Here is an 18,844-nt window from a genome sequence, read left to right on the forward strand (position 1 = left end):
GTGTATGCACTATAGGGTGTGTGCACTAAAGTGTGTATGCACTATAGTGCATACGTGCTATTTAAGTCTTCAATTTAAAAAAGGTTTAAATAGAACACACACACTATAGCATGTATGTTCTATTTAAGCCTTGAATTTAAAAATGCTTTAAATAGCGTGCATGCACTATAGCATGTACACACTATTGTGTACACTCACTATCTAAAGCATTGGATACCACCAAGTCTAAGGCTTGGATTTTCCTTGGAGATCCAACCCAAAGGTTTGGAGGCTCTAAACTGGTTTGAGACATGTTTTGCAATAAGCATAAAAAAATATTTGTTTTCTTTTTTGTGCTCTCCTTCAAGTTTTGTTGTGGTAGAGAATTGATAAAATTAGGTTACATAGTATTATAGATCTCTGTGTTAGCTATATAACTATATAATTTATTTCAAATTCATATTATTTCAAGCCTTTCATTTATAATTTATTTTGAATGTATGTCCAAATTCTCTCAAAAACCAACATGTACTAATTGGGGTGTAGATTTTAGCTCGTTTGTCAAATTTTGCAAAAAGTTAGCTTTTTAGAAACTAGACTCCATTCTACACACTTTGAAAAAATAAGTTTTTATTTTGGATTAGTTTTCAATAATTTCTAGGGGGAGCACATATATATTTCACATTTTTGGGATGTTTCCACTTACAAAATTCATTAAAAAAAATACACATTATAAAATTACCCAAAAATTTTGGGATAAACTACACGGTGTTAGGTAACTTTTGACTAGAGCTATTAAAGAATTAAAAAATAAAAGTTAAAATTTTAGGGGGGCCACACTTTGCACTATGTAATGTTTTTTCTAAAAAAATAGTACATCTTTCTGTGGCCCCATTTTTTAAGGGCCTAAAAGTAAACCATTTTGAAAAAAAATTAGTAGTTTAGAAACTAGATTCAAATGACTACTACTTTTGTTTTTGTCATATCTTAAAATTTTGAGTGTAACTATCTTCCAACTCTTGTTGAAGTTCAGAAATTGCTGATTTCAAAAAAAAAGGTGTCCACTTATACCCTACTTTTGGCACCAAAACTTGGTACACTTGCCCAACGACACTCTGATACAGTACTTGACTCATCTCTTCCATCTCTAATGGGAATGTAGGAAATTGTGAGATAGAAAGCTTTGTTCCCATAGTAACAAGAACACTCAATGGTTTGGAATCTTGCATATAATTGAATCTTCTCAGACTATTACCAACATACTTACTCTAGCCTAGCCAAAGCTTTTTGTTCTCTCTATCTCTTATAATCTCCATTCCTAGAATGTACCTTGTTGCACCAAGATCTTTCATTTCATCTTTGCTGAGAGCTAATATTTTAATTCTACAATCAAACCTTCTCCTTTATCAATAAATAACATATCATCAAAATATAAGGCAATAACCAAGAAATTATCACCATCAGACTTGTAATATATTCAATGATAAGATTTGGATCACACAGATCCCAAACTCAATACATATGTATCAAACTTCTAGTACCACATCCTAGGACTTTATTTTCAACCATACAAACATTTCTTCAATTTACAGACCAAATGACCTTTACCTTTCACCACAATGTACTCTGGCTTTGTAATATAAATTTTTTCCTCCAAATCTCTATGAAGGAAAGTTGTCTTCACATCCATTTGCTCAACTTCTAGATCATAAGCTATTGCAATAGGAAGTAAAAACCAAATGCATGTCATTTTTTCTATAGGGGAAAAAATTTCACCATAATCAATTCCTACAACCTAGGAGTAACCTTTTACAACTAATCATGCCTTATACTTCTCAATGCTTCTATCTAAACCCATCTTCCTTTTGAACACCCATTTACAACCAACAGGCTTCCATCCTTTAGGCAATGGTACAAGGTCCCATGTGTCATTCCTCTTAAGAGCTACCATCTCCTCTTCTATGGCTATTTTTTAGGACTCTAAATTAGTCATACCAAGAGCCTCTTTTGCAGATTTTGATTCATCAATACTATCATTCAAAGAAAATATACACCTCCAATCATGAGGAGAATATCCATCCATACCTTTTCAGTGCTTTCCTCTATCTACTAGACCTTCGAACAAGATCTAGTTCAACTTCATGTTCAAGTTCATGATCAGGTTCTCCCTCTTCCTCTAATGATTTGGAACTTGTAGAACTCTCTTCAACATCTCATCTTTCTATGGGCCTCGATTCAACTTTCTCAGGTGTAGCAGAAACTTGAATCATGTCTTTCTTTTCTTCTATTTGTTCTAGCTATACTGTAACAGAAGAAGGCTTAGTTTCTCTGAATATAATACTTCTAGAATAAAATAAATTTTGTGCAATAGGATCTTAAAGCTTGTATCCTTTCACACCATAACTATATCCAATGAAGATAAATTTGACAACTTTTTTGTCCAACTTTATCTACTTCTCCTTTGGCACATGAGCATGTGCCTCACAACCAAAAACTCTTAGATGTATAAGTAAGTCTTGTGGACCGACCATGATTTCATTCATGTCTTATCAACACGAGTTGATGTAGGAGACCTATTTATCAAGTAGCAAGAAGTGGCTACAACTTTAGCCTAGAACTTTTGTTCTAGTCTAACTCCACTCAGCATAATCCTAGCCTTCTCCATTAAGGTCCTATTCATTCTTTCTACAACTCCATTCTGCTATGGAGAATATAGAGTTGTCTTCTCTCTTTTAATACCAAAATCTTTACAAAATGTGTCAAAATTATAGGAGCAAAATTCACCACCATTATCAATTCTCAAACACTTTATCTTCTTTCTAGTCTATAATTCAACCATTGCTTTAAATTCTTCGAAATGACTAAAAACTTTAGTTTTACTCCTAAGGAAATAAACCCATGTTCTTCTACTAAAATCATCAATAAAGGAAACATAATAAATTGATCTAACAATAAAAGGAATGTCAACTACACCAAATACATCCAAATGGATTAGATCCAAAATGCACGAGGACTTATGAGAACTTTAGTAAAACTGAACACAATTTTGTTTACCATAGATACAATGCTAACAAAAATCAAACTCAAGATTGTAGTCATTCAACCCATCAAAAAGGTTTATACTTTTTAAGGTTCGTAGACCCTTCTCACCTATGTGGCTGAGTCTTAGGTGCCATAACAAAGTCTTCTCTGTAGGCAACTTTGATTTAGTAGTTAGAGCACCCTTGCATACCCAAAAACCACAACCATTTGTTGAAAAAGAAACCCTCTCCTTCTCTAAAAAAGTTGTCCTCTTTAAAATGTTATCAAAAGTACTATTTCACTCAACCATGCATTCATCAAGTTGGTATAATGTACGCAATCTACTTCCTCTTTCTATTACTAGAGCACCTCACTATTTTCACACCTGCTTTAGAAAACTATACATGCACACCCACATGTATTAGTTTTCTAACAGATGAAAAATTCTTTGCTAGTCCCAAGATATGCAAGACACCATCAAATCTTCTAATTCTACCATCAAAAAATTCACATCAATACTTCCATGACCAACAATATCAAGAATTGATTTATCACCCAAATACAGCTTACCACCATCAAACTTTTCATACTTACTAAACCAGTTTCTGTTAGGAGTCATATGAAAAGATGCACTTGAGTCTATCAACCATGCATTGTCACCTATATGAGTGGCCAAGGTTGTGATGAAAACATCTCCATATTCCTTCTTAGACTCAGAATTAGAATCTTGCTTCTTCTTTTTCTTCTTCTCCTCTTTGCAGTCCTTTCAGAAGTATCCAGGTTTGCCACCATTCCAAAAGATCACCTTGGAATTATGAGGAAATATTTGTCTCCTCTTACTCTTAGACTTAGAACAACTATTTTTCTTTTCATTCTTTCATCTTACTTTTGGTCTTCCTTTAACACTCAAAGCCTCTTTGGCATTCAGAGAGACCTTCCTTCTCATGTCCTAAGAAAGTAGAGAACCAACAATGTCCTCCATCATCAAGACAACTAAAGTGATCCTTATGGCCATGACAAGGCTATCTCATAAGTCTGCCAATGAACATAGAAAGATTTGACACCTTTCTTCTTCATCGATTGACACCCCAACTAAGGTCAACTGAGTCACTAACATATTAAAACTTTCAAGATGCTCAAAAATTTGTTCACCTTCTTCTATTCTCAAGGAATACAACTTCTTCCTCAATAAAATCTTGTTCACAATTGATTTCTCTTGATAGATCTCACTTAGCTTCTTCCAAAGCTTCTTCATGGTAGGTTCTTCATTGACATTAATCAGAATCAAGTCTGCAAGATACAACCTGATGATACCTTTAGCTTTTCTGTCTGTCACATCATATTGTGTAGCTGAAGTCAGATCTATGGGCCTTAGCTTATTCTCATCAATCACATCCCATAGATCCCAATCAATCAACATATCTTCCATATTTAGCTTCCACATGTCAAAGTTTGTGCTAGAAAACTTCTTCACATCAATCCTCCCTAATATGCTTGCCATCTTTGTAATCCTACAACACAAAAATGAAAACCTCTACACAAGCTCCCTCTTAAACCTTGATTAGCTCAAAAAACCTTGTAACCATAAAATATAACCAAAACTAGCCAGGCTTTGATACCACTTGTAAGGAAGAAAATGTGCACATAATTGCTTCCTACACTAACCTTTGAGAGGATGATTATGCAAATTCAACTAACTATTGCAGAGATCTTAAGAAATGCATAATAATATAATCAAAATAATAATGAATGCATAACACAATGATTATCTTGGGGAACCTTTCTAGAAGAATAACCCCACCCTCCAAAACTTGCACAATGTATTCTCAAATCAGGAAGATTACAATACACTTACAATGCAAGTTCTTACATGAGCACATCACCACAAATCAGACTTGGACTCAGACTCAGAGAGACTCCTTCTAACACATAGTCTTACAAATAGAACTCAATGATTCAAACACCTCCCCAAGCCCTACTTTTATAGTGATTTACAACTTGGAAACCATTTGTGGTCTTAAAAAGCCATGGGACAAAACCATGGGCAAAACAACCATGCCATGTGTTACCCACTTGTCATTTGTAACTCCAAGAATAACACTTTCATCCATAATTTTGTCCTTTAGTTTGGACCCCCACAAAATTCATATAATGAGTTTTTTATACTCTAAAAATAGCCGTCCTATATTTTACTAGGGACTAGACACATTTTTAACAACTCATACACTTTTTTCCAACCCATAAACATTTGGAAGACTACCACAAAGAAATTCTAGATTCTTTCAGAAAAAGTTTGCAAGGTTGAGATACAATTCTCAACAATTGGAAATTGATATTTTTCTTGTTGAGTAATTTCATGCATGGCCACTTAAAAACTCTTTATATAGCTAACAATTGACTCTTTTAATTATAGGGTCAATATTGCTTTGGAAAGAAAAGATACTAAATAAACAATCAATAAATTTTAGACATTGGATCTTAGAATGTTCTTTATTGTCATCAGTGTGCCTTAATTTACAAACTATTATAAATTTAGCCTTGAAGATGTTTATACACATGATATTTTGATGATACATTTTGCAATCTTAAGAGAAGTCTGAATAAACCTTTTTAAATTAATAATATGTCAAAGGTCCACTCTATTTTTGTTGTGTTTATTCATTTAAAAATAATTCTATTTGTTAATTGAAAACATTGATGTTGTGGTCTTATTAATGTTGATATTTGTTGTAAAAAATAAATAAACAAGTTAGTTAAGTCATTTCCATCATGATTAGAACTCCGTAGGCCCCTATTTTTACTTAATTTTATTCCTTAAATATTCCTGACTCCCTCCCTTTCCTATAAATCTTAGAAACTAATTCCTTCACCAGTACTCTTATTTTCTTGCTATAAACTTAGATGTCTTAATAACACAAACTAAATGTATATATACAAATAACAAGGAGAGAAAGTAAGAAATTAGCCCCTAGTTCTTTTTTGCTTTGTTTTTCATTATGTTTTGGATGCCATTGAGATTGGTTCCCTATGGGACTTTTATTATGTATATGGTCATGAGCTGGACTAGTAGTAGCAATAAGTTTCCTTACTGCTGGTATAATTTCCCACATTATATGCTTGTTAGGGATAGCATTATTGATAAGAGTTACTCTTTTCTGGAGCTAGACTTTATTTTTGTTTAGAAGTATAATAATGGTATTAGTTAGATAAGTGGGAGGTGACTTCCAACTATTCTTCAGCCTTTTTTTACTTTCAATTTAGCCCCCCTTTCTTTTGTCTACTATCTAATACTTCAAAAACATAAACTCTATCTCTCTTACCAAATCCTAGGCCCTCATACTTTGTCCTCCAAATGGGATGGATGAGCTCCTTCATGCCTTGCCCATGCTTTCCTAATCCACTTCCTTTGAATCCCATTTTTTGCATAGTCTTCAAACCAATATTGTTTTTAAAACATCCATTATTATCATCATCATAATTTCCATCCAAATATGCAAGTGCCTTCTTACCGTCATCTTTACCTTATAGAATAGGACAAAAAACCAAATCATTTGTGCTACAAGAAACCTCACAAACTTATGGCTTTAATGTCAAGATCTCATCATATTTTTCCAAAATATTAATCTTCATACCCAAATAAACATTCTCCTTCTTGACTTCATCAAACAAGACTAATTTTTCTTTCAACTCATAGTTTTCCTTTCTAAATTTCTCTAATTCTTTTTCAAGATTCTTATTTTCACAAACTTTCTCATAAACATCCTTTCTCAACTTTTTCAAATTCCTTACTCTAAATTACATTTTTTGAATTTTCTTATTTCATAATTTAAAATATCTTTTTCACAAATCAAATTTATGTTATTTTTAAAACCTTTTGCCATGTCTTTCCCATTGCAATAAATAAAACTCTTAAACAATAAATGACCTAATCTTTCTTTGTGGCCCATTCATTTCTAACAAGAGAACTTATTCCCTAAACAATAATCTCTTCATACTTTTATTCCAACAACCTTCCACATACAATATTGTGCTGATAGCTCTACAATTTTGTGATCTCCTCCCTTGGTACAAGATTTTATATATGAAACATATTTAAACATTCTCCAAGATCTATTATCTTTAAACACTCATTCCCAATTCTCTCCTTACTACTTTGATACCAAATGTAGAATTTGAAATAGTTGAAAAAATAGAGCAGAACAAAACACAAAGAGAAGACAAAATAATTACACACAAACAATGAATCTTTTATTCATATCTTTGAAATAAATATTTTGTCTATCATGAAGTCTTACACAATGGCTATCACACTTTCTATAATGTAACTTAATAAACTCAATAAACTAAGATCACTATATAGAGATCATGTCTCCTAAGCAAAAGCTCACTCTATTTGTTTACATCTCATGCATTCAGCATGCTTTATTTAATGCATCTCACAATCATGCAAAGATAATTTCTTTTATTGGTAGCCTTCTACATGCCCAAAGATAATTGTTATCTATGCATGCATATCATGCTTTATTGGAAATCCGTAAATCCCTAACAACGAGTTATGGATGTAAAGATACACTTATTCCTTGGTTTCAACTCAATAAATACTCAGGTGAAAACTACAAAATAAATAGTGCATAACCAATCAAATTTATTTAATTCTTGTTGATTTAGAAACTAGTAGAACAATGTTGAAACCGGAGTTGATGGTAAATCTAACATCACTATTCAACAAAAATTAGAATATTTATATTTGGTGGGAATGGAGATGAATCGAGTAAGGAAATGGCTAGTCTTGGAAATATCAAGAATCCATGGAGATTTTTCATGCATGAACTCTTATTTCTCGTTCAAAGAATTTATAATTGATTTCATGGTTTGAATTTGATTTATGCATCAACTATAAAATCTATCAGTCACTTTTGATGTTTGTGCAAAGACTATGATCCATTAGATGTTTAGCTTTGAGTTTCCAAATAAGAAAATTCATTTCACTTCAATGTATTTAATGCTAAAATTTTAACATAAAATGTTGTTAAAGTGAATACCATACTTTATATTTTAGGAAGGTAGGCTTTTAGAGGCTAGAGAGAAAGATGATGTCAAAAGTATTGATGGTAGTGAAGTTTATAATAATGGTTGAATACACTAATCTTGATACATTGGTTATTGGATCCTTCATCGAGCATCTATTATGGGTATTTTTTCCTCATATTTTCAATGGGAAATTTGTATAAACATATTTTCAAATCTATATATTTCTTTCTATTTTTTAATGAAGTTGTCATTGATGCTAGTTCCAATTTAGAGTGACAAACTATTACATTAGATTTGGATTTATGAGCAATTATAATAAGTTTCTTTGACTGCACAAATATTGAGCCTTGATATCTGGCCTTTTGTAATAAAAATACCAACAATGACATATTTAGAAGCATACTAGAGAAGCTAAAATAATAATTCCATTATGTGAGATTTGTCAAATATTTGTTTACTACACATACCTCAATTAAATTACTTCCTTTCATTATGTCTAGTAAGAAATTTGATAAAATTATTGTACATAGAGACCAAGAGTTGGAAAAATTCTTTGTGGTAAATGATTTGACATAAATTGGGACAAGTTAAATTAATGGACATTCAACCAATTTAAAAATCGATTAGACTTCTTAAATATTATATTAAGTTTTATACATTTTAAATTTAAGTCTATTTATAGATACTAGATACAATTCTTTTAATTTAAATTTATTTAAAAATGTGTGATTTATATGATTTTAAATGATTTCTATGCAACGAAATTAAAAAGGTTCTATAAAGGTAAGTTAACTTCTTTTTAATCAATATTAAATGATTTACATGTAATAAAGCTGAAGTATTCTATGGTTCAAAAATAACCTTAGCTTTATAAGGTTTTCAATTTTCTTTTCATTCAGTTCTAAATGTTTCATATTAGTTGTATTATGGAGCCATAATTATTGATTAGTTTTACTTAAATCAAAGCATAATATATTTTTATCACAACACTATGCAAGTATTTATTTCTTTGGATGATGATTTCATGTTGAGGTATACTTTCTAAATTGATGCTTTATATGAATAATATATAATATTTGTGAATATTACCTATAAGAAATGATTTTTCATGAAATACAAAAAAACTTCAGCAAAACAATACAAAATAGACATTAAAACATGCAAAATGATTTTTATTGAGAAGATTCCTATTTTTATTTGTACTTTAATAATTAAAAATAATTTTTATCTAAATTAAAAAAGTCAAAATATAAAACTAGATGTTTCTAAAGTAGTAAGAAGTAGACATATTTTTGTTCTTAAATTAAAACGGCAACATATAAATGTTAGAAATAGGGATTTTTGAGAGGGGGGGCAGTTTGTGAATCAGTAATCTACAAACTTTAGCTACCAACTAGATATTATTAAGTTTACTTTAAACCATGAATCACAAACCAATAAAGTAATGTTGAACAATAACAATAGCTATGCAAAAAGATAACTCATAACACCATATCTTGTTAAGTAGGGAAACCCTGGCCAAGGGAAAAGTCGGGTGGGGATGATACCAACTAGATAATATAGTGATATATAAGTTCCTTGTTAGAGGATGGACCCTATTAGGATTCAATGAGAAAATTCAGTGTAAGTAGTCCCTGGTAGGAGAGTTTGAATCCTTGTTAGAGTTGTGGTACAATGTATGCAAGAAGAGCCCACTACCCAAACATGCAATTCCAACTACAAGAAGAGCTCACTATTCAAACAAGTAATTTACTGTTATTTTCTTCTTTCCATGACTGATCTTTGATCTTTAGCTCTATCTTGGATCACTAGATAGTTCATATAAAACTTTGCATATATCACTTTCACAAAAGTTCACTCATTACAATTCAAAATTCATAATTACATCCTCTCTCAAGATGGCATGCTTCTTATCACTAGAAGTCCTTTGCATAAATACCATGCCTTTACACAAATTGCTATTGGGTCGAGTAAGATCATAATTTAATTTTCCAAGTTAGACTAAACATCTAGGATGTTGGCCCTAATTGGACAAGTAATTGTTTTGTAAATAAAAATAATTATTTCCTTCAATTCTGCTATCTTGCATCATCAAAACATGATTATCTCTATTTTGTACTATTCGTACAAACTTTCAAGGTTATAAACATCATCACCAACATGTATACTATCTCCATGTAACTTCACTTGTCATAATATGATGTTTGCAACATGTTATAAACAAAAAAATACATTATTGTAAACCAAATTCTATACTTAGACAATTCTCTGATTACCAAACACTAAGTATCTTTATTTCTAAGGTTTCCTGTCAGCATGTACATTATGTGTTTCCATTAAGGACAACAATTACATATCACTATTAGCCAATTGTCAATAGTAGAAACTAAATATTTCTAAAGTAATGAGAAATAATATGTTGTTACATCTTATATTAAAAGTTACATCTATAAAAGATTTAGAAAAGTATATATAAAAATTATTTTTTTTCATATATTTTTCTAATTGACTAACATTTCTTTAGATTTAAAAGATCTTAAATGAATTAATATTATTGATTATATATATAAAATCATAATAAATTATTATTTATTATTTTGGAAAAAATTAGTTAACAAAATTGTTATTTTTTAAAAATTAGAAAAACTCCATTTTCTATTATTGATAATATTTTATGAGCTATTTGAATGTGAATTAATATGGCTAGGATATAAAGGGGAAAATATACCTATCTCCTTACATGGAATATAAATTTTAGATTAATAAATCAACAATACGACTTTAAAATTTCTTGATTATTCTTAGATTATTTATTTAATATAATCCTATGATTAAAAAAGGGGTCTTAATTGTTTGTATAAATATTAATTTATAACCCTAAGTATAATTAGAACCTACTAATAATCAACCCTTATCATAACTAAAGATTATCCTATAATCAAATTCCAACCCTAACTTGACCTTAAATTTATCTCTAATAACACTTTAACCATAATACTAAGTGAATTAAAACTTTATCCCCATTTGACCCCTTGCCATAATTTAACCATAACTATAAACAAATTCTTAACCCTAACCCCAATATTCCCCCAAAAAAAAATTAGTTTGAACCCTAGCCAAAGTGTAATGAGAACCCTAACCTTAGTCCTAAAGTTAATCATAATTCTAACCCTATGAATAACACTATATATAACGCAATAATTTATCAAAACCTAATCCTAACCGTAACCCAAAGTACAATTTACACTAAAACAAAAAAAAAACTTTAATTAAAATATTAACCTTAATTATACTTCTAAACTAAACTCTAACTTTGATGATAATTATCATCTTTTCACTTAAGATGCCCTAAACCCTAACTCTAACTACGACACATACCCTAGAACCCTAATCATAATCCTAAACCAAAAATTTAATCCTATGTTAACCTAAATACTCACTCTAGTGCTAACCATGATCCAAACCATAATTTTAACGATAATCGAAGTACCTAAAACATTATTGTTAGAAATTACACTTGGAACAATTGTTATGTTTTGATTTATGTCAAACCTTATTGGTAAGATAATTTTCTATTTGATTTAACTATCATATGTAGATGATTGATGGAGAAGATTTGAGAAGTAGTCATAAGAATATCACCTAGAGGAAAGGTTTAGTTATGGATAGGAAACTACAATGGAGACTTGATTAGTTAGAACTTGAGAAGATAAAATGATTGTTTAAATCATGTTACAAGTGAAAAAGATGGTTTTATCAAAGCCTTGAAGAAGTGATTAAAGATTGACCAAATAAATAGGATTGACAGAGCAAATGAGTGAAATATTAACAAAATTGTAATTCTTGCCGAGTGATGCTAGTGTTGACCGAGTATTAGTATGTGTCAAGTAGAAGTAGTGTTGATCGAGCATTAGTATTGACTGAATGTTAGTATATGTGCCAAATATAGAACAAAATAGCAATTGAGTAACCCAATGATGACCAAGTGTCATTAACATAGTGTTGGTTGAGGGATAACATTTTAACAGTTTATGATAAAATCACGATTTCAAGCCAACAAAGTTGATTTCTTGGAATATGTAAAGCATGTTGAAGATAAGGATGGATGATTTGGAACAATTAATTCAAGAGAAACCATGTTTGCACATTTTTATGGAAGGAATCAAGAAAAAGTTTGGAGAAGTTTCTAGAAGGGAAAAGAGGAGATGAAGTGTTAGAAAGATTTAATGAATCTAACAAATCCTAAGATCTATAGTGATATTTAAGTAACAAATTATCATAATTACCTATTTAAGGAGGTACAAGAGCTAACCTAAGGGGGTTGGAATAGTAGTTGATGCTATTGATTGTTAAAGTTGAGAAGGAGCCTAAGAAGAGTTTTAAAGAGGTGAGAGTGATTTCTTGAAGGGTTGTCAAGCATATTAGAGATAGAGATGACAATGAAGGCCATTTAGGGGATCAATATGTGAGATAGATTGTGAGATCTATATTTACAAAGTGAGTTATATTTGTTAGATCAGTACCTATTGTTAATTTCTAACCACTGTATCAATATTGAAATCCTTTAATCAAGGTTAACCTAACAATCATATGTAACTCCTTTAATGTGGTATTCTAATGGAATGTTCTAAAGTCCTCTAACAAGGCCACTCCTAATAGGGTGATTAAATCCTATAAAAAGTCACATTTAATAGCATATTTTTTAACCTTTAATAGGGTTGTCTCCTAACATAGCTCACTTCAAAAGAGTGAAATATTGGTGACATGTTACTAGTGGTTTTTTTCCAAATTGGGTTTCTATGTTAAATCCTAGTGTCAAACTTGTGTGGATGTTATATGTGATGCTTTATTGGTAATGTATTACATTCCACAAGTTTTTTATTATTAGGATAGTGGACAACTAGTTTATGTTACTAAAATTTTATAATAGAGACCAAGCTAATGGATGTTAAGATCTGAATTAGTTTAAGTATTTGATTGTTGATTTGGTACATTGGGACCTTGGATAATTGATTCATCCTCCCTTCTCTCAATTATTCTAAATATTCTAACAAATGGTATTAGAGCTTTGGTTCTTGTAGAGAAAAGTTTGAAGGTAATTGAAGCTAGAGATCAAGATGTACCCAAAAGAGGTGTCAAAGTTAATCAAAGAGAACTTCTCTTATAAAAAGGTTTAATGAAGTTCCATCTAGCTATAATTTGAGGTGGTACAATATACAATAAAAAAAATTCATATGTAACAATTACAATAGTTTCTCTGACAATCAAGCAGATGAAAGAGAAGGAAGAACACAACCAAGCTATGTTGGAGATTGTATCAATAGTAAATTGTGCCAAGTTTGATGACATAAAAGACTATAAGACTACCAAGGAAATGTGGGATACATTGTAGAAAATCTATAGAGGAGACACTAATGTTTGATGAAATGAGAATGATGGAAGGTGAAAATATCATCCAATATTGTGCAATAATCAATGATGTTTTTAATGCTATAATAGGAGTAAATGGAAAGAATGATGATGACACTATGATTAACAATGTATTAGAAAGAGCTACTTCTTATTTATGCTATTAAGGTTTTTGCAATGCAATAATTAAGATGTACTCTTGCTAATAATCTAACTCTAGAAGGTATGATTGATAGACTTACTACTTTTGAGATGTCAAATTTTAATAACTTAACTCTTCAATCTAGTTTTAAATCACAATTGGTTCTTAGTAAGAAAGGAAATGGAAAATATGTGAAAAGTGATAGTGATGTCTCTCACGATGAACCTGATGAGATTGAACCAATAATAGCTAGGAGAATTTCAAGAGGAAAAGGAAAATACAAAGTTAAACTTCTTATAATTGTGTTTTATGTAACAAATTTGGTCATAATGTAAAAAGATATCCTAAAAGAGAAGACAATGATGAACGAAAGGAAAGAAAGTAAAAAGGAAGAAGAGGTGATCGAGAAAAAGGAGAAACAAGGACTACAAAAGAAAATGTAAGAAATGTTGTTACATTGCTAAAGAATAAATTGATAATGAATATAAAAGTAATAATGAAGTTGTCTATATTGCTATGAAAGAAGATTTTGATGAAGATGGAAAAACTACATTAATCTCCTCTGTGAGTGAAGGTGATAGGTGGATAATTTATTGTGGTTTTTCACAACTTATGATAGGTGATAAATTAAATTTCAAACCATGGGACCATACAAGGGTAGCTATGTTAAGTCAGTAATGATGCACCATGTTTTGTGAAAGGTAAAGGATCAATAAAAATTGAATAATAAGATCAAGTATGACAATGTTTATTGGGTTGAAGGACATAACTATAACTTTTTGAGTGTTTTTGAGTTTAAAAAATCATGATACAAAGATGATTTCCATCACAAAAAGGCCAAGATATTTGATGACAATGGTGAACTGATTGGAAGTGGTAATCAAACAATAGGTAACTTGTTCTATTGATATTTATATAATAAAATATATATTTTTGCATTGTATAAAGATATACGGTTATGGCATAAGTGGTTATGTCATGTGAACTTTGACAATTTGGTATGCATTAGCAAGATGAAAAGAGTAAGAGGTTTTCCAAAATTGAAGAAACTTGATAATGATGTGTAAGCAACATTAAATAGAAAAAATGAAAAAGTCTAATTTCAAGAGAAATACATACACATCTAATAATTTTTTTGAATTGGATTATACTAACCTTTGTTGACCTATTGATGTTCAAAGCTAATGTGGAGACAAATATTTCATTCTATTTGTTAATGATTATTCTAGGATAATGACTTTGATATATATATATATATATTTTTTAAATGATGTTTTTTAGTTGTTCAAGTGGCATTTGGTCAGAGTTGAAAAGGAAATAGGTAAGAGTCTAAAGTGCATGACGTCTAATAGATGTGGAAAATTCATCTCTAATAAATTCAATATATTCTTCAAAGATAGAGGAATCTAAAGTAAGATGTCAGCACCTAGGACCCCTCCCAAAAATGGAATAGCTAAAAGGAGAAATAGATCAATCATGGACTATGGTAGAACACTAATGATGGAGAAGAATGTATCACATAAATATTTGAGAGAAGTTGTAAGTACAATAATTTATACTTTGAATAGCCTGGTGCAAGTCAAGAAAGGTACAAATGTTACACCATTTGAACTGTGGTATGGATATGCACCTAATGTGAAATATTTTAATTTTTATTGAAGAAAATGTTATATAATAAAGGATAATATAAATGAAAAACTTGATGCTAAAGTTGATGAAGGTATACCTAGGATATTCTACTAAGAGAAAAGATTATAAGTGTTTGAAGTCTACACCAACAAAGTATTGGAAAGTGCAAATGCAAAAGTTGATGAATATGCAAAAAAAACCAAAGTTGAATGATAAAAGGAACCTAAAGATTATAACACACTCATATATGTTCATGAAAGTATTCCCTACACCCTTCTTAAGGAAGAGAACAAAGCTACAAATTAGAAACAAGCTATGAATGCTAGTTGAAACAACTAATTGTCAAGTTTCAAACCATGGATGGCAATGTCATGTCCCTTTTCAAATAATTAAAAATAATAATTTTTGCCAAAGGTAGACAGGTCCAAGAAGGTGAAGTTTCAGAAAAAAGGGGTTAATCTTTGGAAACCGTTGGACTAATAAATGAAAATTATTATTAAAATATGTTTTATTAACCCCTCTTGGACGTGAGTTAGGGTTATGCCCTCTTTTAAGGAGTTTGGAGGCATTTTGGGCCCATTCCAGAACTTGATTTTTGCTCATTTCTTTGTTGTTCTTCAGAGGCTGCCAAACCTGTGGAGAAGGAGACCCAAGAACAGGAGTTTGTAGGTTTCTAGGAAGGATAAGGATGGGAGTTTGAAGCCATTCCATGTGCATGCTCATGCAGAGTTTGCCTTAGTGCTGAACAATGCAGATTTGTGGGTTTTTGGATGTGTTTTTTGTAAGAGTTTGGTGTTTCCGATTGAGTATTTCATATCAGTTTGGGTTGTTGCTGTATATCAGACATTAAAATATTAAAATAGAGCTGAATATATGTATTTGGTCATTATTATATTTCTATGATAGATTATCAGTGCTTTTGTGGTGTTTTCGGCTATTTTGTGTTGTTTTCGGGAGCTCGATGAGCATTGTTTTTGTCCTCCGTTTGGGAGCTTTTGTGTAAATTTTATACAGATCTGAAAATGTCATTTTTTAGGCTGTTATGCTGCTTAAATTTATATAAAAAAATGTCCACTTTCGGATTTATTAATAATATGTGAAGCTGTGAAGTTTTTGGCACTATTTCGGGCATACCCGATTTGGGGTTTATTGAGAAATTGGTGGATCTTTGAAATATTGGTTGTTTGATTTTAAAGATCTGATTAGAGGCTTGAAATATCATATAAAATTAGAGAAAGGGACATTTCAGTGGTATCAAAGCTTTGATCTTGCCATCCTGAGGGTTTGTAGAAGTTTGCATGTCAGTTTTGACAACTACCCAAATCTTGCATGTCATAATTTATGGTTGCATGTTGCTTCTAATCAGCTGCATGTCAAAATTTATTGTTGCATGCTACTTCTAATCATTTTCATGTTAGTTCTTGGTGAATTTGGTGGTTGCATGTTGCTTCTAATAAGTTGCATGTCAAAATTTATGGTTGCATGCAACTGAGTGTAAGAGAAAAGGGATATTTACAGCGAGAAAAGAATAAAAAAATTTTGATCAAACCTCCAGTTGAAAGTAAAATTACAAAATCCAAGGAAGGAAAAAGTATGGCTAATCCAGATGAGATGGCAAAGAAATTCTTCTAAGACATCCAAGGTATTTGTCATAATTACTAGTTGATGTAGCTACATATTGCAAGTAGTTTAGGTCTCATATTTGTATTGAATATTGCCAAATTAGCTACACATTCATGTTAGGTCATTTTTTAGACAATTTGGAGTCTTTTTGTAAGCATTCTCTTTGATGCAAATTGAAACAAGAGTCCTTGCAGCAATCTAAAAAATTATATCAGTCATACAACCCCTTGCTTGCAAAGTGTTTGACGAAATATCAAACAACTGAAGTATAAAGATTCTTGGTGTTTGAAGAAGTTATAACATATTGGGGTTACACTCTACTTTATCTAGAATGGATAGGTATAGTATAGAGTCTTAGAGGACATGATCTTAGACAATTGATATCCAGAGTCAGAACAGTAGAAAGGATGGTTATTTAGACATTCAAGATAAACTTAGGAAAATAAGCCATGACATGTCTAAACAGTTCGTTAAGCACCACTGTATGATGAATGACATGCTATCTGACCCAACTAAGGTGGATAAGTTGACTAGATTTCTATTTGGCAAAATTTCTCATAGGATAGATGACACAATTACCAAGAACTTGCATGAGGAGTTTGAGAAACTAGCTTATAGCTAGGCAGAGGTCTCAGATTCTACTCCGCCATAGGAGGTAGTGAGAAAGGATATTACATAGATTGATAGTAATGGTCAACTTGATACTCAAATTGAGACAATTGTATACAGGTCATCAAAGGGTGATGTCACAAGTAGTCAGGATGGTATAGTTACAATAGGTAGTGACTACAACATAGTGGGTTCAGATGATGATTATGAGGATGTTGTTGTTCATGATGGTGAGATACCTGGCAGAGATGAGCAGACATTGAGCATTCATGACTTTGCTGAGAAAGAGTACCAGGCACAGTTAGATTCTTCGACACATGAGGTTGAGGCTGGTAGTACTTCACATGATTTGTCCAGCCAACTGAAAGTGAACAAAGACAGTATTTTGACTTCATTATCTCATCATGACAGGCATGTGGAGTTAGTTGGTATTGGTCATATTACTCAGGTGAGGAGTTTTCTTGAGTTACTAGCTAATTCTAGTTTACAGATATGGACTCAAGATTGTTGTATTGGCATTTGGGATTTAGTTGACTGGAGATCTTTAACACTTTTTGGTAGCAGTGTTTGTTTGAGTGCTATCATGGATTTGATTAGCAGATTGCACGATGTTGTCTTTTCTTGTGCCAACAGCTTGTCCAATGCTGGTATTAGTTTTTATACACTGGTGTTGGGCTTTGTTCATATATCCAGTCGACCATACGTGCTGGAATGTATTGATGATCTTTCATATTTGGCAGTGTGTACAGATGAGTCCCAGGACCATATTGGCATTGATGACATCCAGGAGGATGCAGTGGGTAGTTTTGAAGACTTAGTTTCCTTGGTAGTCTCTTTTGGTACAAAGGAGTTAGACATCAGTGCTACAGTTTTTGATACTCCATATGTTGACATGAGCTTTAGAGTTGATTCACATGATATGGATGGTAATACTCTAGAGACTAGTAACTTTGAGGATACTCCTTTAGATAGTGCATTAGAGGAGGTTTTTAGGAGATAGTCTAGCCAATTCCATCATGTGTCTAATCAGTTGAGAGTTAGTGAGCGAGACATTGCTATCGCTTGCCAGCATTTTGATGTTTCTTGTCAGTTTTTAGCAATTTATGGATGGGGTTCTCCTACTAGTGATGAGCAAGAAGGCAGTTATCTTTCCTTGAAAGAGATCCACTCTTTATGGGAGGCTATTTGGATTTTAAGACATAATTATATGCAGTTGGTAGCTGACAGAGATTATCTTATGGAGTGGGGGAGTACAGCATATGACGCATTATTGTCCAAGGAAGATGAGGTGAGTGAGCTTGTTAGGATAAACCACAGACAGAAATAAAAACTACATGCAAATATAACCAATAATAGAAAATAATAGAACACACAAAAATGAACACAAGGCACCAAGATTTA

This window comes from Cupressus sempervirens, chromosome 3, assembly GCF_028749045.1.
Source record: "Cupressus sempervirens isolate cs-2001-9-10 chromosome 3, ASM2874904v1, whole genome shotgun sequence".
In the NCBI taxonomy this organism is placed as follows: domain Eukaryota; kingdom Viridiplantae; phylum Streptophyta; class Pinopsida; order Cupressales; family Cupressaceae; genus Cupressus; species Cupressus sempervirens.